Here is a 20,560-nt window from a genome sequence, read left to right as displayed (position 1 = left end):
TCATATGGTACGACACTTAATAATTGTCATAAGGGTCAAACAAGCAATGAAGAAGCAATATTAATAAAAATCTTAGGATATAAGCAACAAGTTACAGTCATACAGTCAACATGGGAGGAAATGGGTGAAAGGAATGATGAGAAAAACTAGTAGAATAGAAGTGCAGATTTAGTAGAAAGTCTGACAGTGTTGAGGGAATTATTTGTTTAACAGAGAGATGGCGTTCGGAAAAAAACTGTTCTTGTGTCTAGTTGTCTTGGTGTGCAGTGCTCTGTAGCGACGTTTTGAGGGTAGGAGTTGAAACAGTTTGTGTCCAGGATGTGAGGGGTCAGTAAATATTTTCCCCGCCCTCTTTTTGACTCGTGCAGTATACAGGTCCTCAATGGAAGGCAGGTTGACAGCAATTGCTTTTTCTGCAGTTCTGATTATCCTGGGGGGACATGATTGAAACATTTAAATATGTTAAAGGGTTAAATAAGGTTCAGGAGGGAAGTGTTTTTAATTGAACATAAGAACAAGGGGACACAATCTGAAGTTAGTTGCGGGAAAGATCAAAAGCAACATGAGAAAATATTATTTTACTGAAAGAGTAGTAGATCCTTGGAACAAACTTCCAGCAGACGTGGTTGATAAATCCACAGTAACTGAATTTAAACATGCCTGGGATAAACATATATCCATCCTAAGATAAAATACAGGAAAGAGTATAAGGGCAGACTAGATGGACCACGAGGTCTTTTTCTGCCGTCAATCTTCTATATTTCTATGTTTCTATAAATCCAGGGTTGTTCTCAGATACAGTACCTATAAAATCTACAAACAGCATTTAAGCAAAGGAAAGCTATGAGGTACATTATATGAATCAACAGTGCCATACCATTTAGTTGTTTCTAGGTTGTCCCTCTTCAAATTGATGGTTTATATGTAAAATAAGCAAGGGAGAAGAGTTTTATTCTCGGCTATAAGTGTAAGATGGAGGAGTTCGTGAATTTTGTTTTGATTTTATTGACCAATAATGTCGGGTTTATCACTATCTATGCTGCTCAAGAGTTACAACTTTGGGGGATTTTGTTTTACAACGAGAACCATACATTATCCGGAAAAAATGTGTGTGGAAATGTGAATGACTGTATGCAAATAAATCACAAGCCCAAGAGGAAGCATTTACAGTATTTTATAGAAGAGTCTTGATCGTTCAAATTATGCTAGAGGAAGTCAAAGACAATGTAGTCAATTAAGAAGAATTGGCATCCGATACAGCTGAGGCATTCTTATAAAGCGTAAAATATTATTTGCATTCGATGGACCACCAATCTTCAACCCAGTGGCCCATGATTGCAAAAATACTGAAATGCCATGGAGATTTCAGCAAATCTTCCTGCAATGGTACAAAGTAGAGAACCTACTGAGAATTCCTTTCTCTAGTAGGAGAAACCTTTATTGTGGTCTTCATGTTATGGAACTCCATGTTCTCAAAAGTGACAGATAGAATACCCTACGAGACTAGACTTTCAATCCTGGGCCTAGAAAGTTTAGAACTAAGACGCTTTAAACAAGATCTTAAGTATTGCCCACAAGATCATATGCTGCAACGTCCTGCCTGTCGGCGACTACTTCAGCTTCAACCACAACAACACAAGAGCACACAACAGATTTAAACTTAATATTAAACGCTCCAAACTTGACTGTAAAAAATATGACTTCAGTAACCGAGTTGTCGAAGCGTGGAACTCATTACCGGACTCCATAGTGTCATCCCCAAACCCCCAACACTTTACCCTTAGATTATCTACGGTTGACCTCTCCAGATTCCTCAGAGGTCAGTAAGGGGCTTCCGTCCCCTGTCCTATTGCTCTCCTATATCTCCTGTACCTTTCTTCTATTCCTATATCTCTTCTTCCATTCTTTCATTGATACGTTCTATTACTATATCTTCTTTTCTATTATTTCTTAGATATATTTTACCATGAGTATCTCCTCTATAACCTTCATCATGTATTTTACTATGTGTATATAGATATATACCCACTAAAACCCTCATTGTGTATTGGATAAAAGAAATAAATAAATAAAATAAAATGATCACTATACATAGTAGTAACTGTGAGAGGGATCCAGGCAGCGAAGGGCTAACAAAATGTTTACTACCACACTGTGGGCGTGGCTTATGCAGGACACCCTGCATTTTCTTTCAACATCTTTCAATGCAAATTGGGTGCCCTGGGATGGAACTCCATTTTCGCTACCCCCACTGCGTCCCTCCCCCAATCCGGGCAGTAGCCCACCCCTGGATCTTGGACAGTGATTCTCAAGCTTGGCAACTTGAAGATATCTGGGGATTTTTCAATATCCTTCCCCTGCCATGCCCATCAAGCCACACCCACAGAACTGGTAGTAAAGAAAAAAATTTGATTTCACCTTATCCCAAGATAAACCCCACCTATAGGCATGCCAAGACTGAGCCTTGAATTATTTTCATTCTTGTACCTGAAACCTGCCTACAGAATCAACCATTCCAGGTGTCACTGATAAGGAAATGACAAACCAAACAATCCCATCTTGTTTCCTATCATCCAGGCAATCTTCTCTAAATTAGTTACTCTGCCCACAGGGAAAATTGCTGCTGGTTTTAGGCAGCAGGAGATGAACGCTGAAATCCCCATTCCCCCTCCCTGCAATTAGACCTCTAACGTGCCAATTCCTGTCATTTGCTGGGCTGCGCTTGGTTATCTTGAAAGATTCGAAAGATTGGCGACTCTTTGACCCTTACCATAAATTGGGGTGGTTCAGAAGTGGGTGGTCAGCTCTGCAGAACCCTGATAAAATCTCCCTCCGATAAATTGGATGGCGGGAAAAAGATGGGGTGATTTTGTTCTAGCGTTAAAAGGGACGAAGCTCTATTAGATCAGGCCAAGTGCTGTCCATGTCATTGTCTGCATTCTGGCTTGTTTCCATGTTGATATTTATTTATTTATTACATTTATTTATTTATTTATTAAATTTGTGTGCCGCCCCTCTCCGTAGACTCGGGGCGGCTCACAGCAGTAATAGAAAAACAATATACAATACAAATCTAATAATTAAAACTAAAAACCCATAATTTAAATAGCATGCACACAACATACCATACATTGCTTCATATATGCAAACATTTGCCCTTAAATAATCTTTTATCTAAAAAAACAAACAAACAAACCACCCTATCTTTCTATCCTCTTATTCCCAGTTTAATTACATTTTTGGGGGGGAACTGTACTGAAACATTTGGCAAGAATGAAATAATAAAAAACCTGTTCTATAGTGAAGTTTCAATTTGCAGTTCAACGTAAGGAGGGGGATGCAATTATTTATTGTGCTCAGGGCTCTTGTCTTGTCTTGGAGAGTGACACTTCATAAAATAAGGCAGATACTCCAGAACAAAGGAGCATGTGAGGTCAGGACAAGCACTACACGATCTGAACTTACTCTGAATTCAAATTATTTTCAAAGAATTGCCAGGAATGAATGGACTGCAATTTATTAACATATTGTTATTGTTTGTTGAGGATTTGGCAACTCGCTGCAAACCGTAGATATTCTGGGTGGTGGTTGTACAACAAGGATGTACATAAAAGCAGCAATTCAAGATTAATTGCCTGATCCAAAATAGATGCTACTAAATGGTGAAGAGCCTGTTGGGAAAGCATTGCAGTTGCCTTGTGGAACATCAAGAAGGAGGTGGCAGGCAGCATGAATCCTTGCGCCAGCGATTTACATTTAGTTTGTATCTATTATATGCTCTTGTGTTGTTGTTGCTGAAGGTGAAGTAGCCACTAACAGGAAGGACGTTATGGGGTAAGATCTTATGAACAATAGTTAAATCAGTTCGTAGGCAATGTAGTTGTAAATTGTCTAACTGTAATATTTGAAGTCTGGAGAAGTAAGGAGTAAGATCACTTAAAATGGTGCACCAGTTGCGGCCCTATCTGGACCGGGACTCACTGCTCACAGTCGCTCATGCCCTCATCACCTCGAGGTTCGACTACTGTTCAGGGGAAGGATACTGCAAAATCCCCATTCCCTCCCTATTCCAGGGAAAGGATACTGCAAAATCCCTATTCCTTCCTCACTCCAGGGGAAGGATACTGCAAAATCCCCATTCCCTTCCCACTCCAGATGAAGGATACAGCAAATTCTCTCCATTCTCTCCCCAGTCCAGGGGAAGGATACTGCAAAATCCCCATTCCTTCCTCACTCCAAGGGAAGGATACTGCAAAATCCCCATTCCTTCCTTACTCCAAGGGAAGGATACTGCAAAATCTCCATTCCCTCCCTCTTCCAGGGGAAGGATACTGCAAAATCACCATTCCCTCCCCACTCCTGGTGGAAGGATTTTGCATAATCCCCATTCCCTCCCAACTCAGGGCAGAAGAATTTTGCAAAATCTCCAAGCTCTCGGAAGCTTATAAAACATATAAAAATGAGGTTCACTCCAGTCTCCTCTTGCTGATGTTAAATCATCTGCGTTGGAGTTTTTTTTCCTTTTCTTTTTCCTTAAACAAGATCTAAGTATTGTCCACAAGATCATATGCTGCAACGTCCTGCCTGTCGGCGACTACTTCACCTTCAACCACAACAACACAAGAGCACACAACAGATTTAAACTTAATATTAACCGCTCCAAACCTGACTGTAAAAAATATGACTTCAGTAACCGAGTCATCGAAGCGTGGAACTCATTACTGGACTCCATAGTGTCATCCCCAAACCCCCAACACTTTACCCTTAGATTATTTACGGTTGACCTATCCAGATTCCTAAGAGGTCAGTAAGGGGTGAGTACAAGTGCACTAGAGTGCCTTCCGTCCCCTGTCCTATTGCTCTCCTATATCTCCTATACCTTTCTTCTATTCCTATATCTCTTCCTCTATTATTTCATTGATATGTTTTATTCCTATAACTTCTATTCTATTCTTTCTTAGATATATTTTACTATGAGGTTATTTATTTTATTTAGTTATTTATTAAATTTGTATGCCGCCCCTCTCCGCAGACTCGGGGCGGCTCACAACAGCAACAGAAAACAATATATAATACAAATTTAATAATTAGAAAGCTAAAAACCCATAATTTTAAAAAAAACATTCACATAACATACCATACATAAACAGTATAGGCCTGGGGAAGATATTTCAGTTCCCCTATGCCTGACGGAAGAGGTGGGTTTTAAGGAATTTGCGGAAGGCAAGGAGGATGGGGGCAGTTCTAATCTCAGGGGGGAGCTGGTTCCAGAGGGTCGGGGCCGCCACAGAGAAGGCTCTTTCCTTGGGACGCCCAAACGACATTGTTTAGTCGACGGGACCTGGAGAAGGCCAACTCTGTGGGACCTAATTGGTTGCTGGGATTCGTTATCCTCTAAAACCTTCATCATGTATTTTACCATGTGTATACCCACTAAAACCCTCATTGTGTATTGGACAAAATCAATCAATCAATAAAAATAAAATAATTATTTGCACTGTATGTCATTCCCACTGGCTGCCAGCTACCACCAGGTCTTTGCTCCCTCTTCACAATCACATCTCTGTTACTACAGAGTTTCATTAAAAGGAAGAAATAGATCTGGTTTTGCTCTGCCGTGTTGTCCATGCATAATTAAAAGTTGAGAAATGATGATGATTGACAAGGCTTACATAACAGATGAATTACTTGTCGAGATTAATGTATTGCCAGTGTGTCTTCCCAACTCTGGAAAGGGTGAAACACAGCATTCTGAGATTGGCTGTCATTTTAACTTATCTGACATATAATACCGGCCAAATTTTCAAGATGTCTCACTTGCAAATGTATTCCATTCTGGGATGCAAATGATGGAATTTAGACATCTGCCTTCCTGGTTGGTTCCCAAATTATGTCTAAATTCCCATCATAGAGCTAATACAATTATAGATGAATATTAAAGGCAGCTGCTGAAATTTTGTCCCCTGAGGCATTTGTCACTATTTCATTCCCATCAAGCAACGTACCAAATGGTCATTCCCTTGCATCTCATAAAAATATAATAGACTATAAAACACTCAGAAATAAAACATTCTCCAAGATGACATTACCAAGATTTTGCATGAATGCCATGTCAATACACAGGTTTTTCAGAGATGACTCGGCTGGTATAGATTACGGGGAGGAAAAGAAAGATTTAAAAACAAAGTGGATTGCAATAGTATCGTGCCCAGGTTCGCCTGGTGCACCAGTTATGGCCCTATTTGGACCGGGAGTCACTGCTCACAGTCACTCATGCCCTCATCACCTCAAGGCTCGACTACTGTAACGTTCTCTACGTGGGGCTACCTTTGAAAAGTGTTCGGAAACTTCAGATCGTACAGAATGCAGCTGCGAGAACAATCATGGGCTTTCCCAAATATGCCCATGTTACACCAACACTCTGCAGTCTGCATTGGTTGCCGATTAGTTTCCGGTCACAATTCAAAGTGTTGGTCATCACCTATAAAGCCCTTCATGGCACTGGACCAGGGTATCTACGAGACTGCCTTCTGCTGCACAAATCCCAGTGACCGGTTAGGTCCCACAGAGTTGGTCTCCTCCGGGTCCCGTCAACTAAACAATGTCGTTTGGCAGGACCCAGGGGAAGAGCCTTCTCTGTGGTGGCCCCGGCCCTTTGGAACCAACTCCCCCCAGAGATTAGAATTGCCCCCACCCTCCTTGCCTTTCGTAAACTTCTTAAAACCCACCTCTGCTGTCAGGCATGGGGGAACTGAGATATTCTTTCCCCCTAGGCCTCTACAATTTACGCATGGTATGTCTGTATGTATGTTTGGTTTTTATAATAAGGTTTTTTTTAGTTATTTTAGTATTGGATTGGATTGTTACATGTTGTTTTTATCATTGTTGTTAGCTGCCTCGAGTCTACGGAGAGGGGCAGCATACAAATCCAATAAATAAATAAATAGATACCATTCCCAAGAAATCATAAAGAGACATGGGGGCACAGTGGTTAGAATGCAGTACTACAGGTAATTTCTACTGATCACGACTGCCAGCACTTCGGCAGTTCGATCCCAATCAGCTCTAGGTTGTCTCAGCCTTCCATCCTTCCAAGGCCCTTAAAATGAGGACCCAAATTGTTGGGAGCAATATGCTGACTTAGAGAAGATTGTAAAGCACTAGGAATCGGTATATAAGTGTACATACTAGTGCTATAAATGCAATTAAAGTATAACATACAGTATCTGTTCCTTTATATTCATTTCAGCCACACTAGAAGATTAGAGATTTTAGGGGTCTCTTGGTTGTCTTTCTTTTAAAAAAAAATATATTTCAAATAGAATGAAATACCAGAAGTAATTTTAAAAAATGGCTCTTTTTTGCCCACTGTCGGCATTTTTCATACCTGCCGTCTCAAGGAAGACTTCAAATTTCCCCATGTATTCGTCCCATGTAGACTTCTCAGGATAGAAATGGTCGGCTGCTTTTCCCACGGGTAGGTTGTCCATGTTGGAGGCACGTAGGTAAGACCTCCTTCATCGCCAGTGATTTAAACTGAGGCTGTTGCAACGTTAAATACTTTATTTCTCCATGACACAAGAATACAAGGTTGCTCTACTAACTCTACTCCAGGCGTGAATGAATAACAGTGTCAGTTTAAAGCTTTTATACTTTGTTTCTTCCTGCTCAAACGTAACTGACGCTCACTTAAATTTCCCGGTCATTTCTGTTCTGCCTGACTGGCTCAAGTGATGCGTAATAGTCCAAGGAAAAGAAATCAAACAGAGACGTGCTCTGCTAATCAGCAAACTTGTATTAAATAAACAAAAAAGGGTTACTCAAAACAGTTCTTAGTGTCCAAAAACAATGATAGTGCAAGGCTTACTTCAGCCACATACAAAAACACAGGAAAAAACAAACAAAGACAACCTGGAATGAGCAAAGACGTTTCAGGAGTCCTTTTGAATCTTTGAAGCAAACAGCAAGTCCCAGAGTTTCCACCTCCCACTTGTCTAAAAAAGCTGGGTTGAAAACTCCAACGGCACGGAACAGAAACTTCAGAGCAGGAACCACAAAAGAACACAGATAAACAGCCACAGTTTGCCTTGGGCCATTGTTCCCTTTTATACCTTTAGCCCTCATTAAGGGAACCACACCCAGCCCTCAGTATAAGAACCACACCCAGCCCAGGTGCTCCTATAATGACTTGTAATACTCCATCAAGCGATCCCTTCTTTGCATAGCTCTTCGGCTACGCAGATCAATATATTGATCTGCAGAAGAATCCAGAGACGAAAGAATGTCTGAGGGACTGTATGTCAAATCCCCTGGGCTGTCTGCTGAATCCTGCATCCAAGTGGCCTCGTCCTCCTGGCTGTCTGCCACATCTTCCTGGCTGTCAGCCAGGCTTTCACATTCACTTTGTGCCACGTCTCTCCCATCTGTGGGAGCAACGGCTGGCCCAGGCCCAAACAATTTCTAAACCAATCAAATTCAAACATTTAATGATTCAACTATTTACATCAAGTTAATGAATATTCAACACAGATGAATAGCAGCCCACCCCTGCCTCTCCCCACTGCCCCATTTCCTGACTTCCAGTAGGCCCATTTTTCACTCTCTCCAGACTCCAAAGACTTTCCTGGAGCCTGCTGCACACATGCACACACATGAGCTAGAGCAATGGCTCTCATGCCAGTAGATATGGCTCTACATGCCACCTGTGGCACCCATGCCATAGGTTTGCCATCACATTTTGGCATTCTGTGATTCTTTCCTGAAGTTATCACTATGCTATCGTATGATGATTGTAACTAATAATTTTCTTTCCGGGTGCCTACCTTTCCCCTCTCAATCATTCTCGTTGTAATAATGGTTGTTTTTCCAGACCGAAAGCCACCGAGGTTTGTTTTCATCCCTTGACACTGAATGATGTGTATCAGTTTCTACAAAGCGCATTCATCAGAGATTTCACCAGGGAGACAAGGTCTACCATTAACATTTTCAAACTGTACTTAAATCACTTTAAATATCAATGCAAACATATTTTCCATAAATTATTCCACTTCATAGGAATGCATAATTTCAAATTGCTGTTTAAGATGCAGAAACTCAGTTTGTGTGTAAATATTTTGATTTTTTTTTTCTTATTAAGCTGAAAATACAAAATTTCTAACAACTGGCAGCAATTCAGAGAAATGAAAGATTCAGGTGTTTGGAAAACAGAATTGAATAGGGCAGAGCTGTCATTTCCCCCCTCCCCAAGCAATCAGAGAAAGGAATTATAAGACTTTCACCTAATCAGGTTTCCAAACTGAATGTGGAAATGAAGTTTTGAAGTCTTTGAGTGACAGGGCAAGGTTCTTGCAGCCCTACATTATTTCTCATCATTCCCATATCTTGTCTTATCTTATGGGTGAAAACCTTAAAAACATGATCAAACATCTCTTAAAATAATGGTGCTGAATTACACTGGACAAATTAGATAATAAGTCTCCAGCTCCAGTCTTGCCTAACCTATTTCATTAAAAATCTGCTTGGGTTGCAACCATAGTCGACCAGTAACATGCCTGATGCTTGTTGAGACTGGATTGCCCTTGAATTGTCCATCTAGTTGATGCATGATGAAGCTCCACCAATTCATGCTCTTAAACACCCTGTCGGCGACTACTTCAGCTTCAACCACAACAACACAAGAGCACACAACAGATTTAAACTTAATATTAACCGCTCCAAACTTGACTGTAAAAAATATGACTTCAGTAACCGAGTTGTCGAAGCGTGGAACTCATTACCGGACTCCATAGTGTCATCCCCAAACCCCCAACACTTTACCCTTAGATTATCTACGGTTGACCTCTCCAGATTCCTAAGAGGTCAGTAAGGGGCGAGTACAAGTGCACTAGAGTGCCTTCCGTCCCCTGTCCTATTGCTCTCCTATATCTCCTATACCTTTCTTCTATTCCTATATCTCTTCTTCTATTCTTTCATTGATATGTTCTATTACTTTATCTTCTTTTCTATTATTTCTTAGATATATTTTACTATTAGCATCTCCTCTATAATCTTCATCATGTATTTTACTATGTGTATATAGATAAATACACACTAAAACCCTCATTGTGTATTGGACAAAATAAATAAATAAAATAAATAAATAAATTTGCATGCTGCTCAAGTCAATCATGAGCACCATCAGAATCGAACTCCAAACGGTGGGCTTAAATAGGATGCAATCCTGCACTTTCACCACTGCACCATTTTTTAATCATAATAAATAGCCATTCTTCATTCTGAATGCACCACTTCCTAGCAAGTTTAAAACAATGTTTCTCCTGCAAATTAAATATTTCAAGACTCTTTGCCAAAAGCCAAAACATACATGGAATGGATTTCAGGAAGATGAGATTAGAATACTTTACACTGCATCGTTTGCAAAAGTAGCATCCAATCTTTTATTCCAACAAAATGAAAGTTTCTAGAGAAATAAGAAGCAAATGTTTGATTCATTATCTCTTCTGCCCAATAATTTTGTTTGAGACCTCATAAAATATTTTATTTTTCCCCAAACGGGGATAAACCAGCAGATTAGCTGATTTGTCGATGTAATTTCCATGACACCACAGAAATTGTTTAAAATAAAGTTAGATTACAGATTCCAGCCCAATGCGGTTAGGATAACGTGGTACACACATGATAGAGTTGGTCAGATTATTCCCTCTCTAAAATATACCTGTTGTGGTTAGCTCTGGCACAGCTCCTGCCCCAAGGACTGTGGATGTGGGGGAGACATCCACATGCTGCAGGCCTGTTTTGCCCCCGGTGGAATCTGCTGATGAAGGCTCCTCTGACCAAGAAGACATGAGTGACAGGGAAGAGGAGAGTGTGGCAGACAGCTCAGAAGGAGATCAATTCTCTAGCTCCTCCTTGGATTCAGAACAAGATTTAATGATACAGCCACACATGCGGAGAGCGATGCATAGGCAGCAACAACTGAGAGATTATTATCAAAGAAAATGAGGCCACCGGTGGTTGGGTGGGGCTGTGGTAATTAGTGAGGCTGCTATAAATAGAAGCCTGTGGGTTTGGCCATTGTGGAGGATTCTCTGATCGTTGTGTTTCGTGACTGCTTTACTGACTTTGACCTTTTGTGTGCTGATTTTTCCCCGCTTTGAAACTAAACCAGAGCAAAGTGTGTTTCACTTTGTGAAAGAAGAAGGACTGTGAATTGCCTCACAGCTGCAAGCTACGTATCACAGAACTGATAAGGGACTTGTACAAATTATCAGTTTGTTTGTAGACGAGTGCTCTTTGCTATACCAAAAGAGGGCTTGGTTTAAGTGAATTTTCATTATAAAGAACATTGTTTTGAATTTTCAAACGTATGTGTGTCTGAAATTGTATCTGTGCATTTTTGGGAGGATTCTACCAGAGAGCTCGACAGAACATATGCCTTCCAAGATCGAAACTAATGTTGCAATAAAACAAGATGGAGACATCACTTTTTGCATTTTAAAGAAAATAGTGACAGAAATCCCTAAAGGAAAAAAAATATTAAGCCCAGTATAAATATGTGAACAATAGAGGGAATGTACAGTACAGAGTGATGGCATTCGGGGGGAAAACGTTCTTGTTCCTGGTTGTCTTAATGTGCAGTGCTCTGTAGCGACATTTTGAGGGAAGGAGTGAATGAAATTCTAACGGAATGCCTCAAAAGGAAATTTACCTCATGAAACCTCTTCAGAGTGTAGCTAGGTAGACTTGAGAAGAATAGAAAGATGGACAGCAGAACCCCAACGCACCATCCTGCAGCAGCTTCTGCCATCTCCACCCAGACCAAATAAACTAACAACCGAAGTTCTCTTTTGAAAATAAGCTAGGGAAAAAATGGAAACTGTAGAAGTAACCTTTTGGAACATTGACAGAAAGATGCCAGCGTGACATTAATAGTTAAGTCACAGTCGCCTTTCATAACTTGACATATTCCATTCACCCCTCTGGGCTCATTTATCCTACAGAGTTTTTATCATCTCTCCGACTCCAAGTTTAAGGATATGATGAGTTATATTTAAAACCTTAAGTCTCTTAACACTTCCTTCCCACTCAGAATTAGCTGTCATACATAATTAGGTTAATTTAGGCTAACGCTTCTCTGAAATATAAGGATGTTATTGGCAATGAAAGCAAACATATGGGGCAGGTGACCTTGGTTCTGATGAAGAACTGAACTGCCCTCTTAGTCAACTTTTAATCAAAAGTAGCAACAGCCTATATCGGTGATGGCGAACCTTTTTGGCACCGAGTACTCAAATCAGAACACACAGACATACATGTGTATATGAGTGCACCAGCGGGCCGGAAACCCAAACACCAACAGACTGGTGCATGTGTGAACCAACCAGCTGGTCTTCGGGTTTCTGGCACATGCATGCATACCAGCTGTTGTGGTTGGATCACAGCCAGGTCCTTCGATAACAGACTTTTAGCCAGATAAATCAGGTCCTTCTGGGCATAGTTGGCCTGTGTGGCTGTCAGAGGAGTTGGACAGTGAGGAGAAGGGAGTGATAGGGTGTGAGGGTCCCACCGAGGCTATATAACCCCTAACTAGAGCTTTGCCTGGGTCTGATGAGAAAGAAGAGGTGAAGGACCCTATCCTTGATGCAAGAGTGAGAAGGATGCGGGGGAGGCAAGAGCAGTTACGCAGACTCAGAAGGAAGACTTGAGCACAGCTGTGCACAATCTATAATCCCAGGGTGTATATAACGGGAGGAGAGTGGGAGGTTCCCTTGGCAGAAAATCAACATTTGATCCTTCAAATGAAAAGAGCACATTGAGAGTTCTTGCCTCTCGTTCAAACATATCTTTCGGCAGTTCTGGACAATTATAGAGAAGCCTGTGAGTAATTTTGCTTTGTTTTGGAAACCTCACTTATTAGTTCGCTCCTACCCGCCTTTTGAACTCTGGCAGCCGAAGGACATTCCTCTGTTCTAATCTGTGTTTTGATTGTACAATAGACTATTTCATTTCAAAACCCTGTGTCTGAGCCTTAATTGGAAGTTAATTGCTGTTCATTTGCCGTGTAAGACAGAACACCAGCCAGCTGGTCTTCACCGGTGTCCATATTTTGCTGTTTTGGGGGCCATTTTCTGGCTGTTCTCAGCCCATTTTGGGGCCTGAAAATGCTCTGAAAATGCCCCGGAAATAGCCTGAAATGACATAAAAACAACCTGAAAATGGCCCAGAAATATCCTGAAAATGGCCTAGTTTTGGCTACTTCCTGGGCCATTTTTCAGACTATTTTCGAGTGCTCCGGCACCCAAGAACACCAGCTGCTGCACTTGTGCCAGAAACCAGAGTTTTGTCAGGATTAGGAATCCTAGGTGATATTTCATTGCATTACCATAAAAGGTAAAAAGAAGAATGTAAGCATGTTAATGCTGAGTCATTATGTGTGAACTGCAATCTGATTGGGCTAGAGCATTATAAGATGCAAATCAATTTTACCATGGTTCTTCTGTCTGCTGTTGTTTGCTGTTGATGGTGGTAGTTGTTAGTTGGTTGGCTGGAGCAGTTTGAGCGTGAGTTAAACATTGAGTAGAGCAGTAGCAGTGATACGAAGAAACCTGGATTGGTTTAGTATCTACTAGAAACCTGGATTGGTTTAGTATCTACTTGTAACATGGATTGGTTTAGTAGAGCCGGGGTGGCGCAGCAGGTAGAGTGCTGTACTGCAAGCCACTGAAGCTGACTGTAGATCTGTAGGTCAGCGGTTCAAATCTCATCACCGGCTCAAGGTTGACTCAGCCTTCCATCCTTCCGAGGTGGGTAAAATGAGGACCTGAATTGTGGGGGCAATATGCTGGCTCTGTTTTTAAAAAAAGTGCTATTGCTAACATGTTATAAGCCACCCTGAGTCTATGGAGAAGGGCGGCATAAAAATCGAATAAATAAATAAATAAATCTACTTGTAAGTAAGCTGAATATAGCTAATGTAAAGTTCCTGTATATAGAAAACTGAAGCAGACTGAAGCATTTTGCACTGAAGAGTAAACTACTGTTTTATACAAACGTGTATTCATTTATCTGGTTCCTTAATTGCCATGATATATTCTGGTATCTTATCTAGTCCTCCTGTGTTACTTTGCATATATCCAGACAAGTATCAGCTAGCAACAGTGAATGTCCCTTCATAGAGAGCTTTGTGTGTCACCTCTAGCATGCGTGCCATAGGTTGACCATCACACGTATAGGATAGTGGGAAAAGTTAGTCTTTCAGTTAGTAACCTGCTAGTAGAAAGCCAAACAGAGACATCAAGGCAGAGCAGAGGTATGTCATACTCATTCCAGGACTGCAAAGGATCGTTTGAAAAACAACCACACTCTCAAAGCACCAATGACCCTACAGCTCAACCCGGAGTGACAAATACTGTATTCTCCCCTATTGTCCGAAGGCTTAGGAATGCTAGGCAGAGGTCTGAGGAAGCAATAGCTCAGACAAAACCTATAATATATTACACGATTCTGCTGGACTTGAATTAAGCATGACAATATCCTTGAAAGGAATGAGGTTACCAACATTAGAAGGGGAGGATGGAGGAGCATCCACAGGGGGATTGCAGAGAAGAATACCATCCTCTCCCTGGTTACTCAGACAATGCTCCAGCTCTGCCTTGAATCAGAGCTCCATTGTCTTGCAATGTAGTCGGTTTGTGAATTCACGGGCTTGAGACAATTGGCTGCAGAGAATGGAGTGGGTAAAATGGAGACCATACGCATCATCAAATCTGCATCAAATGAAATCAGATATTTATTACAGTTATAGAGCAGCATAAACCCCATTCACCATGAATGGGTTCCCCTTAATGTTTTTATATGAAGGAAGGAAAGAAGGAAAGAAGGTGGAGAGAAGGAAGATAGGAAGGAAGGGAGGGAGGGAGGGAGGAGAAGGGAGGGAGGGAAGAAGAAATTATCTTTCTTTCCTTCCTTCCTTTCTTTCTTCCTAGCTTGCTTGCTTGCTTCCTGTTGTGGTTAGCTCTGGCCCAGCTCTTGCCCCAAGGAATGTGCAGGTGGATGTGGGGAAAACATCCACATGCCGCAGGCCTGTTTTGCTCCCAATGGAACTTGCCGACGAAGCCTCCTCTGACCAAGGAAGTGTGAGTGACAGGAAAGAGGGGAGTTTGGCAGACAGCCCAGGAAGAGATCAATCATCTGTATCATCCTTGGATTCTGAACAAGAATTAATGACACATCCACGCATGCGTAGAGTGATGCATAGGAGACAACAACTGAAGGATTATTACAAGAGAAAATGAGTCCACCAGTGGTTGGGTGGGGCTGCTGTAATTAGTGCTACAGATAAAAAGAACAGCATGCTGGTTTAGCCTCATGGCAGTTTATCTGATTCATTGTTTTGTCAAGATCGTGGTTTTTGTGCTGTTCAAGATTGTGTGTAGACTCTCTGGACTTTAGAATTGGACTCAATTTCCCAGTTTTTGGGTGAGCAATTGGATGGCATTTAACCTGTGCCTTGTGTGTACCAGAAAATCCCTTTGACATTTAAAAAGGAAACTGTTTCTTTTTTTCTGTTTATAAAAACTTTTGGGTTTTCCTTTTATCGTGTGGTGTGTGTCTTCCTGGACTAATTACACTGTAATTACGGGCGGTTGAAACACGCCGGTATAACACTTCCTAGCTTCCTTCTCTCCATCTTCCTTCATTCCTCCATTCTCTCTATCTTCCTTCCTTCCTTCCTTCCTTCCTTTCTTCTTTCTTTCCCAAATATAAAACTATATAATAGAAAATCCCTCCTACTGAAAATGGAGCTCTCTCTCTCTCTCTCTTTTCCCCTAAATCATGCACCAAAACAGGGAACGAGTTGTAAAGGCTTACCAACAGAGAGAAAGAAAGGCTCCCTCTTTAGGTAATGACTACAAAGCCGAGAAAAAAGATTTATCTTCTCGATTTCCATGATAGACAGAAAAGGAAAAGCAGGTGTTTCCACCAGGATGAACAATGGAAAAGAACACGTTAAATTCACCCAACAATCATCCAGTCTCAGGGAGTCATCTAGTTCCATTTTTGCAGAAAATATATCATCTTTCTAATAGTCCTGGTGATAGCATGTTATGCCAAGCCAAGATAAAACCTCCCCTACATTAGGGACAAAAACGCAATCAGAAAAATAAGAGGTCTGATGACTAGGTTAGAGCTATACAGTATAATTTTAAGCTAAGGCATGGCTCCTCTGAAAAAGCCCACGTCGACAGTTTCAATTCCAGCCAGGCCTTATCAAAACCCAATGTACTCAGATATTGCAAAGAACTTTGACTTCACAATTGTTCCTTTGGAAAGCTCTCTTGAAGGGTCAGAGGAGGCCAGAAGCATCTCAGAGTAAATTAATTTGAGCTAAACAGTTTAAGCAGCAAAGCCATTTTTGCAGGCCTGGTAGAAAGACCTGCCTGACTTCCAGCCATAACAGAGGACTGGATGGAGGCGCACCAACTAAAGTCCTTAGAAATCAGAACCGGAGATTATTTACCCAATTTGTGCTTCATAGAGCAGAGAATGCCAAAGAGACCAAGAAAGACGTATAAATATATGGCATTTTGTATCTGGAAATTACCTCAGTGACACAGGTATGGTTGTTGTTTTTTAATGTCCTATCTTTTGGTCCAACATGTGCATGTCTGTATATTATTTTTAATAAAGATTTTTCTTTTATTCTTCTTCTGGGCTTATCTCACAGGTAACAATGGGATTTAGAACCCATTAGTGGACATTCGCGGATGCCATTTTGGGCGGATACTTTTCCTTCTTCTCAGAGAATCTCCTCAGAAGCTGCTTTTCAATCTTCTCATTCCTCTCCTTTCCTTTCCGATGCCAAAAAGAAAATACAGTGATACCTCGTCTTACAAACGCCTCGTCATACAAACCTTTCGAGATACAAACCCGGGGTTTAAGATTTTTTTGCCTCTCTTACAAACTATTTTCACCTTACAAACCCACCGCCGCCGCTGGGATGCCCCGCCTCTGGACTTCCGTTGCCAGTGAAGCGCCCGTTTTTGCACTGCTGGGATGCCCCTGAGGCTCCCCTCCATGGGAAACCCCGCCTCCAGACTTCCGTTGCCAGCGAAGCGCTTGTTTTTGCAATGCTGGGATTCTCCTGCTGGGATTCCCCTATAGCATCGCAAAAACACAGAAGTCCGAAGGTGGGGTTTCCTATGGAGGGGAACCTCAGGGGAAACCCAGCAGTGCAAAAACGGGCGCTTCGGCTGGCAAAAGGGGTGAATTTTGGGCTTGCACGCATTAATCGCTTTTCCATTGATTCCTATTGTTCTGTCTGGGTCACTCCAGAAGCCAATACCAACCCAAAAAGAGAAGCCAGACACACTGGTAAAAGGCAAAGGCAGTTTTATAAAATTCAAGAAAAACACAGGTAACAGAAAATGTCCTTACAAACAGGAAAAATGCTGTATCTTCAGAGCTATCCACGAAGGCAAAAGTCCATGCAGCAATACAGAATTCTTGCTGCCAAGCCGAGGCTGTAGATAGCAGACCTACACCTCCCACGGGTCTTCCAAAGCTGCTGGGCCACAAGCCAGGAACAGAGATGCCGAGACACAAGACAGGATAACGCAACTCCAAACTGCTGGCTGGGGAGAGCGCCCCTCCCCCGGGGCTCTCATGCTGTTCTCCTTCATCCCATTCCTGATTTTCCTCTCCCCCGTCCGACTGTTCAGCCCCCTCCTCTTCGCTGTCATCCTCCTCCGGGCATGGAGCCAGCAGAGACACAGCCGGTCCCTGAGCAGCCTCAGGCTGAACCACAACACCTATGGGAAACATTGTTTCGTCTTACAAACTTTTCACCTTAAGAACCTCATCCCGGAGCCAATTATGTTTGTAAGACAAGGTACCACTGTACTCAAAAATATTGAAATGACAGCCTGCTCGATATAAACGACATCACCTCTCCCAGAAATGGTAATGTGCCATCAAAATTTTTTTTAAAAAAAAGACACAGATAATTTTATTTGGGCCTAATTAATGACTCTCTAGGAGCCCCTGAGGGACATCTTGTGGCTTATTTGGGGGGGGGGGAATGTCGGTGTCCTCTCCACCTAGGAGAAGTAAAATAGATCTTTCTGGAAGAAAAGAAGGAGGGGGTTCATCCCTGACAGGTTTGTGTCAGTGAATTTATTTCAAAATTTAAGTGGAGCCAGAGCTGGAGTGCAGCCCCGTTTCGCCCTGCTCTGGATAGATACGGAGGCAGTAAGTACATCAAACCTTGAAAGCATCCTAGCTTAATATCTTTTGGTATCTTAAAAAGCCGGTTACAGCTGCCACCCAGCATTTCCTTTCCTTGCCTGGAAGTGGTTTTTTTTTTTTAAAGCAGCAAAATATCACAAGAAGCACCAGACAATACTTTGCAATATGACTTCCTGATTGCCAAGTTGCCATCGGAGGCGAGGGTAGAATGGGAAAGCCAAGAGGGGAAAGTTACGAAGTGAATTGATATTTCGGTCTCATTCTCCGTAATGTCAAATCCACTTAAAGTCCCTGCCAGTATCCAGGGTAGAGGCAGACCCTCCTTTGACTCTTAGAAAAAGCGATTTAATGATCTCCATTGGAAGTAAGCAAGGAAAATAAAAATGAAAAACGCCACTTCTCTTCGGCCTCTTCCGTTTCCATTTTTACTCATTGTCACAATAGTGTGTCCACTCCTTTATAGCAACCAAAGATGGCCATTAACATTCATCGGGTTACTTTCATTTCATTTGTGCTAGAAGTGGGATGGTAAAAGAAATTTAAACCAATGAAGTGGTTCATGAATTTTTAAATCTCTTTTCTTGCTCTGGATTTGGGCTGTCGAGCTCCCTCTTTTTCCTTCCTTCCTTCCTTCCTTCTTTCCTTCTTCCTTCCTTCCTTCCTTCTTTTCTTCCTTCTTTCCTTCCTTCCTTCCATCAATCTCCTTTCCTTCCTCCCTTCTTCCATTTTTCTTCTTCCTTTTCCTTCCCTCCTCTCTTCCTCTTTTCTCTTCCTTCCCCTTGTCATCTGCTTTCCTTCCTTCCTATCTTCCTTCCTCCCTTCTCTGTCTTCCTCCCTTCCTTCTCCTTCTTCCTTCTCTTCTGCCTCCTTCCTTCTCTCTTCCTTCTTTCCTCTCTTTCTCCCCTTCCCTTCTCTTGCCATCCCCTTTCTTTCTTTTTTCTCCTTCCTCCTTTTTTTCCTTCCTCTCTTCCTTCTCTCTCTTTTACTTCCTTCTATCCATCTTCTGTCTGTCCTCTTTCTCTTCTTCTTTCTTCCCTCCCTCTCTCTATCTTTTTCCCTCTGTTCTCTTCCTTTTCCTTCTCTTGTCACTTGTCTTTCTTCTTTCCTTCTTTCAACTCACCTCAGATTGTTCTTTTTGTTCACTTTCCTATTAAAAACATTTTTCTCTTGAACCTTACTTAACCCTTTACCATATTTAAATGTTTCGATCATGTCCCCCCTTTCCCTTCTGCCCTCCAGACTATACAGATTGAGTTCATTAAGTCTTTCCTGATACGTTTTATGCTTAAGACCTTCCACCATTCTTGTAGCCCGTCTTTGGAGTAACAACTGTAGCCAAAAAACCCAGTGGGGTGGGTGTCAAACCATCAGTGTGACTTACATAACAGCCAGCCTGCTCCATGATGGAAATTCTCTTCCCCAACTGTGGTCTTTAAGTCGAGGATTAGAATAGAATAGAATTTTTATGGGCCAAGTGTGATTGGACACACAAGGAATTTGTCTTGGTGCATATGCTCTCAGCATCCATAAAATAAGATATACATTTGTCAAGAATCATATGGTACAACACTTAATGATTGTCATAGGGGTCAAATAAGCAATGAAGAAGCAATATTAATAAAAATCTTAGGATATAAGCAACAAGTTACAGTCATACAGTCAACATGGGAGGAAATGGGTGAAAGGAATGATGAGAAAAACTAGTAGAATAGAAGTGCAGATTTAGTAGAAAGTCTGACAGTGTTGAGGGAATTATTTGTTTAGTAGAGTGATGGCGTTCGGGAAAAAACTGTTCTTGTGTCTAGTTGTCTTGGTGTGCAGTGCTCAGTAGCGACGTTTTGAGGGTAGGAGTTGAAACAGTTTGTGTCCAGGATGTGAGGGGTCAGTAAATATTTTCCCCGCCCTCTTTTTGACTCGTGCAGTATACAGGTCCTCAATGGAAGGCAGGTTGGCAGCAATTGTTTTTTCTGCAGTTCTGATTCTCCTCTGAAGTCTGTGTCGGTCCTGTTGGGTTGCAGCACCAAACCAAGAAAGTTATAGAGGTGCAGATGAGTGCATTTTGTGCAAGTTTCCAACGGGTTGGCATTGGATTTGATTCCTGTGCGCTCAAAGCTAGCAGATACAGCTACGCAAATATGCCTCTCTCTGTAACGCACCATTTCCCATCCCACTAAAGGTGTAAATGTGGAAGTCTGCTCCCTTTAGAAATACTCCCCCACCACCCACCCCAGGTAGAGTAAGACTGTTGTCTTCCATATGGTGATGTGCTTATCTGGTAGTGCTCCAGTTGTTCCACATTTGTGTATGATGTTCA

This window comes from Erythrolamprus reginae, chromosome 9 (genome assembly GCF_031021105.1).
Source record: "Erythrolamprus reginae isolate rEryReg1 chromosome 9, rEryReg1.hap1, whole genome shotgun sequence".
In the NCBI taxonomy this organism is placed as follows: Eukaryota; Metazoa; Chordata; class Lepidosauria; order Squamata; family Dipsadidae; genus Erythrolamprus; species Erythrolamprus reginae.
The sequence above is the reverse complement of the archived record's forward strand: the minus strand, read 5'-3'. Positions refer to the sequence as shown.